At 45.8% G+C, this 12475-nt stretch overlaps 1 pseudogene; it reads right to left on the bottom strand.

Moving 5' to 3' along the window:
* The window catches only part of LOC135564920 (lethal(2) giant larvae protein homolog 1-like), an 86678-nt pseudogene that overhangs the window by 26369 nt on the left and 47834 nt on the right, over positions 1-12475 (bottom strand).

The following is a 12475-nucleotide window of genomic DNA, read 5'->3' as shown; positions in this document are numbered from 1 at the left end:
TATCAGACAGAATCATACCATACCGTCTCTAAGGTACGTATCAGACAGAATCATACCGTCTCTAAGGTACGTATCAGACAGAATCATATCATACCGTCTCTAAGGTACGTATCAGACAGAATCATATCATACCGTCTCTAAGGTACGTATCAGACAGAATCATATCATACCGTCTCTAAGGTACGTATCAGACAGAATCATACCATACCGTCTCTAAGGTACGTATCAGACAGAATCATACCGTCTCTAAGGTACGTATCAGACAGAATCATACCGTCTCTAAGGTACGTATCAGACAGAATCATATCATACCGTCTCTAAGGTACGTATCAGACAGAATCATACCCGTCTCTAAGGTACGTATCAGACAGAATCATACCGTCTCTAAGGTACGTATCAGACAGAATCATATCATACCGTCTCTAAGGTACGTATCAGACAGAATCATATCATACCGTCTCTAAGGTACGTATCAGACAGAATCATACCGTCTCTGAGGTACGTATCAGACAGAATCATACAGTCTCTAAGGTACGTATCAGACAGAATCATACCGTCTCTAAGGTACGTATCAGACAGAATCATATCATACCGTCTCTAAGGTACGTATCAGACAGAATCATATCATACCGTCTCTAAGGTACGTATCAGACAGAATCATACCGTCTCTAAGGTACGTATCAGACAGAATCATATCATACCGTCTCTAAGGTACGTATCAGACAGAATCATACCGTCTCTGAGGTACGTATCAGAAAGAATCATACCGTCTCTAAGGTACGTATCAGACAGAATCATATCATACCGTCTCTAAGGTACGTATCAGACAGAATCATATCATACCGTCTCTAAGGTACATATCAGACAGAATCATACCGTCTCTGAGGTACGTATCAGACAGAATCATACAGTCTCTAAGGTACGTATCAGACAGAATCATACCGTCTCTGAGGTACGTATCAGACAGAATCATACCGTCTCTAAGGTACGTATCAGACAGAATCATATCATACCGTCTCTAAGGTACGTATCAGACAGAATCATATCATACCGTCTCTAAGGTACGTATCAGACAGAATCATATCATACCGTCTCTAAGGTACGTATCAGACAGAATCATATCATACCGTCTCTAAGGTACGTATCAGACAGAATCATACCGTCTCTGAGGTACGTATCAGAAAGAATCATACCGTCTCTGAGGTACGTATCAGACAGAATCATATCATACCGTCTCTAAGGTACGTATCAGACAGAATCATACCGTCTCTGAGGTACGTATCAGACAGAATCATACCGTCTCTGAGGTACGTATCAGACAGAATCATACCGTCTCTAAGGTACGTATCAGACAGAATCATACCGTCTCTAAGGTACGTATCAGGCAGAATCATACCGTCTCTAAGGTACGTATCAGACAGAATCATACCGTCTCTAGGGTACGTATCAGACAGAATCATATCATACCGTCTCTAAGGTACGTATCAGACAGAATCATACCGTCTCTAGGGTACGTATCAGACAGAATCATATCATGCCGTCTCTAAGGTACGTATCAGACAGAATCATACCGTCTCTGAGGTACGTATCAGACAGAATCATACCATACCGTCTCTAAGGTACGTATCAGACAGAATCATATCATACCGTCTCTAAGGTCTTGGCGTATCAGACAGAATCATCATACCGTCTCTAAGGTACGTATCAGACAGAATCATATCATACCGTCTCTAAGGTACGTATCAGACAGAATCATATCATACCGTCTCTAAGGTACGTATCAGACAGAATCATACCGTCTCTGAGGTACGTATCAGACAGAATCATACCGTCTCTGAGGTACGTATCAGACAGAATCATACCATACCGTCTCTAAGGTACGTATCAGACAGAATCATACCCTCTCTAAGGTGCGTATACCAGAATCATACCGTCTCTGAGGTACGTATCAGACAGAATCATACCATACCGTCTCTAAGGTACGTATCAGACAGAATCATATCATACCGTCTCTGAGGTACGTATCAGACAGAATCATACCGTCTCTAAGGTACGTATCAGACAGAATCATACCGTCTCTAAGGTACGTATCAGACAGAATCATATCATACCGTCTCTAAGGTACGTATCAGACAGAATCATACCATACCGTCTCTAAGGTACGTATCAGACAGAATCATACCGTCTCTAAGGTACGTATCAGACAGAATCATACCGTCTCTAAGGTACGTATCAGACAGAATCATATCATACCGTCTCTAAGGTACGTATCAGACAGAATCATACCGTCTCTAAGGTACGTATCAGACAGAATCATACCGTCTCTGAGGTACGTATCAGACAGAATCATACCGTCTCTGAGGTACGTATCAGACAGAATCATACCGTCTCTAAGGTACGTATCAGACAGAATCATACCGTCTCTAAGGTACGTATCAGACAGAATCATACCGTCTCTAAGGTACGTATCAGACAGAATCATACCCTCTCTAGGGTACGTATCAGACAGAATCATATCATACCGTCTCTAAGGTACGTATCAGACAGAATCATACCGTCTCTAGGGTACGTATCAGACAGAATCATATCATACCGTCTCTAAGGTACGTATCAGACAGAATCATATCATACCGTCTCTAAGGTACGTATCAGACAGAATCATACCGTCTCTGAGGTACGTATCAGACAGAATCATACCGTCTCTGAGGTACGTATCAGACAGAATCATACCATACCGTCTCTAAGGTACGTATCAGACAGAATCATACCATACCGTCTCTAAGGTACGTATCAGACAGAATCATACCGTCTCTGAGGTACGTATCAGACAGAATCATACCATACCGTCTCTAAGGTACGTATCAGACAGAATCATATCATACCGTCTCTAAGGTACGTATCAGACAGAATCATACCGTCTCTGAGGTACGTATCAGACAGAATCATACCGTCTCTAAGGTACGTATCAGACAGAATCATACCGTCTCTGAGGTACGTATCAGACAGAATCATACCATACCGTCTCTAAGGTACGTATCAGACAGAATCATACCATACCGTCTCTAAGGTACGTATCAGACAGAATCATATCATACCGTCTCTAAGGTACGTATCAGACAGAATCATATCATACCGTCTCTGAGGTACGTATCAGACAGAATCATACCATACCGTCTCTAAGGTACGTATCAGACAGAATCATACCGTCTCTGAGGTACGTATCAGACAGAATCATACCATACCGTCTCTAAGGTACGTATCAGACAGAATCATACCATACCGTCTCTGAGGTACGTATCAGACAGAATCATACCATACCGTCTCTAAGGTACGTATCAGACAGAATCATACCGTCTCTAAGGTACGTATCAGACAGAATCATACCGTCTCTAAGGTACGTATCAGACAGAATCATACCGTCTCTGAGGTACGTATCAGACAGAATCATACCATACCGTCTCTAAGGTACGTATCAGACAGAATCATACCGTCTCTGAGGTACGTATCAGACAGAATCATACCATACCGTCTCTAAGGTACGTATCAGACAGAATCATACCGTCTCTGAGGTACGTATCAGACAGAATCATACCGTCTCTAAGGTACGTATCAGACAGAATCATATCATACCGTCTCTAAGGTACGTATCAGACAGAATCATACCATACCGTCTCTAAGGTACGTATCAGACAGAATCATACCATACCGTCTCTAAGGTACGTATCAGACAGAATCATATCATGCCGTCTCTAAGGTACGTATCAGACAGAATCATACCGTCTCTGAGGTACGTATCAGACAGAATCATACCGTCTCTGAGGTACGTATCAGACAGAATCATACCATACCGTCTCTAAGGTACGTATCAGACAGAATCATATCATACCGTCTCTAAGGTACGTATCAGACAGAATCATATCATACCGTCTCTAAGGTACGTATCAGACAGAATCATATCATACCGTCTCTAAGGTACGTATCAGACAGAATCATATCATACCGTCTCTGAGGTACGTATCAGACAGAATCATACCGTCTCTGAGGTACGTATCAGACAGAATCATACCGTCTCTGAGGTACGTATCAGACAGAATCATACCATACCGTCTCTAAGGTACGTATCAGACAGAATCATACCATACCGTCTCTAAGGTACGTATCAGACAGAATCATACCGTCTCTGAGGTGAGAATCATACAGAATCATATCAGACAGAATCATACCGTCTCTAAGGTAATATCAGACAGAATCATACCGTCTCTAAGGTACGTATCAGACAGAATCATACCGTCTCTAAGGTACGTATCAGACAGAATCATACCTCTCTAGGGTACGTATCAGACAGAATCATATCATACCGTCTCTAAGGTACGTATCAGACAGAATCATACCGTCTCTAGATCAGACAGAATCATATCATACCGTCTCTAAGGTACGTATCAGACAGAATCATATCATACCGTCTCTAAGGTACGTAGCAGACAGAATCATATCTCTGAGGTACAGACAGAATCATACCGTCTCTGAGGTACGTATCAGACAGAATCATACCATACCGTCTCTAAGGTACGTATCAGACAGAATCATATCATACCGTCTCTAAGGTACGTATCAGACAGAATGTCTCTGAGGTACGTATCAGACAGAATCATACCATACCGTCTCTAAGGTACGTATCAGACAGAATCATATCATACCGTCTCTAAGGTACGTATCAGACAGAATCATACCGTCTCTGAGGTACGTATCAGACAGAATCATACCGTCTCTAAGGTACGTATCAGACAGAATCATACTGTCTCTGAGGCACGTATCAGACAGAATCATCCATACCGTCTCTAAGGTACGTATCAGACAGAATCATCATACCGTCTCTAAGGTACGTATCAGACAGAATCATACATACCGTCTCTAAGGTACGTATCAGACAGAATCATACCATACCGTCTCTAAGGTACGTATCAGACAGAATCATACCGTCTCTGAGGTACATCAGACAGAATCATACCATACCGTCTCTAAGGTACGTATCAGACAGAATCATACCGTCTCTGAGGGTCACAGAATCATACCGTCTCTGGTTTGATGCTCAGACAGAATCATACCGTCTCTAAGGTGCGTATCAGACAGAATCATACCGTCTCTGAAGGCACGTATCAGACAGAATCATACCAGCACCGTCTCAAGGTACGTACATACCGTCTCTGAGGTACGTATCAGACAGAATCATACCATACCGTCTCTAAGGTACGTATCAGACAGAATCATACCGTCTCTAAGGTACGTATCAGACAGAATCATACCGTCTCTAAGGTACGTATCAGACAGAATCATACCGTCTCTAAGGTACGTATCAGACAGAATCATACCATACCGTCTCTAAGGTACGTATCAGACAGAATCATACCATACCGTCTCTAAGGTACGTATCAGACAGAATCATATCATACCGTCTCTAAGGTACGTATCAGACAGAATCATACCGTCTCTGAGGTACGTATCAGACAGAATCATACCGTCTCTGAGGTACGTATCAGACAGAATCATACCATACCGTCTCTAAGGTACGTATCAGACAGAATCATATCATACCGTCTCTAAGGTACGTATCAGACAGAATCATATCATACCGTCTCTAAGGTACGTATCAGACAGAATCATATCATACCGTCTCTAAGGTACGTATCAGACAGAATCATATCATACCGTCTCTGAGGTACGTATCAGACAGAATCATACCGTCTCTGAGGTTCGTACAGACAGAATCATACCGTCTCTGAGGTGCGTATCAGACAGAATCATACCATACCGTCTCTAAGGTACGTATCAGACAGAATCATACCATACCGTCTCTAAGGTACGTATCAGACAGAATCATACCGTCTCTAAGACGTATCAGACAGAATCATACCGTCTCTAAGGTGCGTATCAGACAGAATCATATCATACCGTCTCTGGGTACATATCAGACAGAATCATACTCGTCTCTAAGGTACGTATCAGACAGAATCATACATACGTCTCTGAGGTACGTATCAGACAGAATCATACACCGTCTCTGAGGTACGTATCAGACAGAATCATACCGTCTCTGAGGTACGTATCAGACAGAATCATACCATACCGTCTCTAAGGTACGTATCAGACAGAATCATACCATACCGTCTCTAAGGTACGTATCAGACAGAATCATACCCGTCTCTGAGGTACGTATCAGACAGAATCATACCATACCGTCTCTAAGGTGCGTATCAGACAGAATCATATCATACCGTCTCTAAGGTACGTATCAGACAGAATCATACCGTCTCTGAGGCACGTATCAGACAGAATCATCTCTAAGGTACGTATCAGACAGAATCATACCGTCTCTGAGGTACGTATCAGACAGAATCATACCATACCGTCTCTGAGGTACGTATCAGACAGAATCATACCATACCGTCTCTAAGGTACGTATCAGACAGAATCATATCATACCGTCTCTAAGGTTATCAGACAGAATCATATCATTCTCTAAGGTACGTATCAGACAGAATCATATCATACCGTCTCTAAGGTACGTATCAGACAGAATCATATCATACCGTCTCTGAGGTACGTATCAGACAGAATCATACCATACCGTCTCTAAGGTACGTATCAGACAGAATCATACCGTCTCTGAGGTACGTATCAGACAGAATCATACCATACCGTCTCTAAGGTACGTATCAGACAGAATCATACCGTCTCTGAGGTACGTATCAGACAGAATCATACCATACCGTCTCTAAGGTACGTATCAGACAGAATCATACCGTCTCTAAGGTACGTATCAGACAGAATCATACCGTCTCTAAGGTACGTATCAGACAGAATCATACCGTCTCTGAGGTACGTATCAGACAGAATCATACCATACCGTCTCTAAGGTACGTATCAGACAGAATCATACCGTCTCTGAGGTTTATCAGACAGAATCATACCATACCGTCTCTAAGGTACGTATCAGACAGAATCATACCGTCTCTAAGGTACGTATCAGACAGAATCATACCGTCTCTAAGGACGTCTCAGACAGAATCATACCATACCGTCTCTGGGTACGTATCAGACAGAATCATACCATACCGTCTCTAAGGTACGTATCAGAGAATCATCCGTCTCTAAGGTACGATCAGACAGAATCATACCATACCGTCTCTGGGTTCAGACAGAATCATACCGTCTCTAAGGTACGTATCAGACAGAATCATCCGTCTCTAGAGAGTACGTATCAGACAGAATCATACCATACCGTCTCTGAGGTACACACACAGCAAACAGAAATGACCGCACCACTCCTGATAGAGAGTCGTCAGCTGATCTCGGCCGATCCTCCTCTGCACCGGAGCTACTTCCTCCTGGAAATGATGTCACACTCGTTGGCCTCCTGGATCCACACACACACACACAGGAAATGATGTCACACTCATCGGAAGCTCTGTGAGAACCAACCAACACACAGGAAATGATGTCACACTCATCGGAAGCTCGGTGAGAACCAACCAACGCACAGGAAATGATGTCACACTCATCGGAAGCTCTGTGAGAACCAACCAACGCACAGGAAATGATGTCACACTCATCAGGAAGCTCTGTGAGAACCAACCAACGTATATATATCGTGAGAACCAAATCTATTTTTATATATATTTTGAGTACTGATGGAATTCTAGACATTCAAAGACATATCATGATTTATATGATGTTGGGCTAAAATGGCTGCCATAGAACGGTGTCACGTTGATTCATCATGATGCTCATTCTAGACATCCAGGGTGCGTTGGGAAATTCACACCGGAGCCCTCTGGTTTGATGCTCATTCTAGACATCCAGGGTGCGTTGGGAAATTCACACCCTCTGGTTTGATGCTCATTCTAGACATCCAGGGTGCGTTTGGAAATTCACACCCTCTGGTTTGATGCTCATTCTAGACATCCAGGGTGCGTTTGGAAATTCACACCCTCTGGTTTGATGCTCATTCTAGACATCCAGGGTGCGTTGGGAAATTTCACACCGGAGCCCTCTGGTTTGATGCTCATTCTAGACATCCAGGGTGCGTTGGGAAATTCACACCCTCTGGTTTGATGCTCATTCTAGACATCCAGGGTGCGTTGGGAAATTCACACCCTCTGGTTTGATGCTCATTCTAGACATCCAGGGTGCGTTGGGAAATTCACACCCTCTGGTTTGATGCTCATTCTAGACATCCAGGGTGCGTTGGGAAATTCACACCGGAGCCCTCTGGTTTGATGCTCATTCTAGACATCCAGGGTGCGTTGGGAAATTCACACCCTCTGGTTTGATGCTCATTCTAGACATCCAGGGTGCGTTGGGAAATTTCACACCGGAGCCCTCTGGTTTGATGCTCATTCTAGACATCCAGGGTGCGTTGGGAAATTCACACCGGAGCCCTCTGGTTTGATGCTCATTCTAGACATCCAGGGTGCGTTGGGAAATTCACACCCTCTGGTTTGATGCTCATTCTAGACATCCAGGGTGCGTTGGGAAATTCACACCCTCTGGTTTGATGCTCATTCTAGACATCCAGGGTGCGTTGGGAAATTCACACCGGAGCCCTCTGGTTTGATGCTCATTCTAGACATCCAGGGTGCGTTGGGAAATTCACACCCTCTGGTTTGATGCTCATTCTAGACATCCAGGGTGCGTTGGGAAATTCACACCCTCTGGTTTGATGCTCATTCTAGACATCCAGGGTGCGTTGGGAAATTCACACCCTCTGGTTTGATGCTCATTCTAGACATCCAGGGTGCGTTGGGAAATTCACACCCCTCTGGTTTGATGCTCATTCTAGACATCCAGGGTGCGTTGGGAAATTCACACCCCCTCTGGTTTGATGCTCATTCTAGACATCCAGGGTGCGTTGGGAAATTCACACCCTCTGGTTTGATGCTCATTCTAGACATCCAGGGTGCGTTGGGAAATTCACACCTCTGGTTTGATGCTCATTCTAGACATCCAGGGTGCGTTGGGAAATTCACACCGGAGCCCTCTGGTTTGATGCTCATTCTAGACATCCAGGGTGCGTTGGGAAATTCACACCCTCTGGTTTGATGCTCATTCTAGACATCCAGGGTGCGTTGGGAAATTCACACCGGAGCCCTCTGGTTTGATGCTCATTCTAGACATCCAGGGTGCGTTGGGAAATTCACACCGGAGCCCTCTGGTTTGATGCTCATTCTAGACATCCAGGGTGCGTTGGGAAATTCACACCCTCTGGTTTGATGCTCATTCTAGACATCCAGGGTGCGTTGGGAAATTCACACCCTCTGGTTTGATGCTCATTCTAGACATCCAGGGTGCGTTGGGAAATTCACACCGGAGCCCTCTGGTTTGATGCTCATTCTAGACATCCAGGGTGCGTTGGGAAATTCCAGGGGATAGCAGGAGACAGACTAGTGTCCTGTCCAGGGGGTGTCCTGGTACATCAAGCTGTCTCACTAAGGTAACGGGAGACAGACTAGTGTCCTGTCCAGGGGGTGTCCTGTACATCAAGCTGTCTCACTAAGGAAACAGGAGACAGACTAGTGTCCTGTCCAGGGGGTGTCCTGGTACATCAAGCTGTCTCACTAAGGTAACGGGAGACAGACTAGTGTCCTGTCCAGGGGGTGTCCTGGTACATCAAGCTGTCTCACTAAGGTAACGGGAGACAGACTAGTGTCCTGTCCAGGGGGTGTCCTGTACATCAAGCTGTCTCACTAAGGAAACAGGAGACAGACTAGTGTCCTGTCCAGGGGGTGTCCTGGTACATCAAGCTGTCTCACTACAGGAGACAGACTAGTGTCCTGTCCAGGGGGTGTCCTGGTACATCAAGCTGTCTCACTACAGGAGACAGACTAGTGTCCTGTCCAGGGGGTGTCCTGTACATCAAGCTGTCTCACTAAGGAAACAGGAGACAGACTAGTGTCCTGTCCAGGGGGTGTCCTGTACATCAAGCTGTCTCACTACAGAAACGGGAGACAGACTAGTGTCCTGTCCAGGGGGTGTCCTGTACATCAAGCTGTCTCACTAAGGAAACAGGAGACAGACTAGTGTCCTGTCCAGGGGGTGTCCTGTACATCAAGCTGTCTCACTAAGGAAACAGGAGACAGACTAGTGTCCTGTCCAGGGGGTGTCCTGTACATCAAGCTGTCTCACTACAGAAACAGGAGATAGACTAGTGTCCTGTCCAGGGGGTGTCCTGTACATCAAGCTGTCTCACTAAGGAAACAGGAGACAGACTAGTGTCCTGTCCAGGGGGTGTCCTGGTACATCAAGCTGTCTCACTACAGGAGATAGACTAGTGTCCTGTCCAGGGGGTGTCCTGTACATCAAGCTGTCTCACTAAGGTAACAGGAGACAGACTAGTGTCCTGTCCAGGGGGTGTCCTGTACATCAAGCTGTCTCACTAAGGTAACAGGAGACAGACTAGTGTCCTGTCCAGGGGGTGTCCTGTACATCAAGCTGTCTCACTACAGAAACAGGAGATAGACTAGTGTCCTGTCCAGGGGGTGTCCTGGTACATCAAGCTGTCTCACTATAGAAACAGGAGACAGACTAGTGTCCTGTCCAGGGGGTGTCCTGTACATCAAGCTGTCTCACTAAGGAAACAGACAGACCTGTCCAGGGGTGTCCTGTACATCAAGCTGTCTCACTACAGAAACAGGAGATAGACTAGTGTCCTGTCCAGGGGGTGTCCTGGTACATCAAGCTGTCTCACTACAGAAACAGGAGACAGACTAGTGTCCTGTCCAGGGGGTGTCCTGTACATCAAGCTGTCTCACTAAGGAAACAGGAGACAGACTAGTGTCCTGTCCAGGGGTGTCCTGGTACATCAAGCTGTCTCTCTAAGAAACAGGAGACAGACTAGTGTCCTGTACAGGGGGTGTCCTGGTACATCAAGCTGTCTCACTACAGGAGATAGACTAGTGTCCTGTCCAGGGGGTGTCCTGGTACATCAAGCTGTCTCACTAAGGAAACAGGAGACAGACTAGTGTCCTGTCCAGGGGGTGTCCTGTACATCAAGCTGTCTCATTGTGTGTCTTACCTTGCTGGTAGGGGTGGGGACGGGGCGTTTCTTCCCAGACACTCTACTCTTCCTGATGCGTCTGAAGCTCTGTCTGAGAGACTTCTTCAGACTCTTCACTCTGCTGAGGGGACCCTCCATCGCTAGGGAGTCGTTAGGGTGCAGGGTACACCTGGAGACAACAGAGAGACAGAACAGCTTAACAACACCAGAGGGGACATCTGGAGACAACAGAGAGACAGAACAGATTAACACACCAGGAGGGGACATCTGGAGACACCAGAGGGGACATCTGGAGACAACAGAGACAGAACAGATTAACACACCAGAGGGGACATCTGGAGACAACAGAGAGACAGAACAGCTTAACAACACCAGAGGGGACATCTGGAGACAACAGAGAGACAGAACAGATTAACACACCAGAGGGGACATCTGGAGACAACAGAGAGACAGAACAGCTTAACAACACCAGAGGGGACATCTGGAGACAACAGAGGGGACATCTGGAGACAACAGAGACAGAACAGATTAACACACCAGAGGGGACACCTGGAGACAACAGAGAGACAGAACAGCTTAACAACACCAGAGGGGACATCTGGAGACAACAGAGAGACAGAACAGCTTAACAACACCAGAGGGGACATCTGGAGACAACAGAGACAGAACAGATTAACAACACCAGAGGGGACATCTGGAGACAACAGAGAGACAGAACAGCTTAACACACCAGAGGGGACATCTGGAGACAACAGAGAGACAGAACAGCTTAACAACACCAGAGGGGACATCTGGAGACAACAGAGGACATCTGGGACATCTGGAGACAACAGAGGGGACATCTGGAGACAACAGAGACAGAACAGATTAACACACCAGAGGGGACATCTGGAGACAACAGAGAGACAGAACAGCTTAACACACCAGAGGGGACATCTGGAGACAACAGAGAGACAGAACAGCTTAACAACACCAGAGGGGACATCTGGAGACAACAGAGGGGACATCTGGAGACAACAGAGACAGAACAGATGAACACACCAGAGGGGACATCTGGAGACAACAGAGAGACAGAACAGCTTAACAACACCAGAGGGGACATCTGGAGACAACAGAGAGACAGAACAGCTTAACAACACCAGAGGGGACATCTGGAGACAACAGAGAGACAGAACAGCTTAACAACACCAGAGGGGACATCTGGAGACAACAGAGGGGACATCTGGAGACAACAGAGACAGAACAGATGAACACACCAGAGGGGACATCTGGAGACAACAGAGAGACAGAACAGCTTAACAACACCAGAGGGGACATCTGGAGACAACAGAGAGACAGAACAGCTTAACAACACCAGAGGGGACATCTGGAGACAACAGAGAGACAGAACAGAACAACACCAGAGGGGACATCTGGAGACAA

The sequence above is a fragment of the Oncorhynchus nerka genome, linkage group LG26, assembly GCF_034236695.1.
Source record: "Oncorhynchus nerka isolate Pitt River linkage group LG26, Oner_Uvic_2.0, whole genome shotgun sequence".
Lineage (NCBI taxonomy): Eukaryota > Metazoa > Chordata > Actinopteri > Salmoniformes > Salmonidae > Oncorhynchus > Oncorhynchus nerka.
The sequence above is the reverse complement of the archived record's forward strand: the minus strand, read 5'-3'. Positions and strand labels throughout refer to the sequence as shown.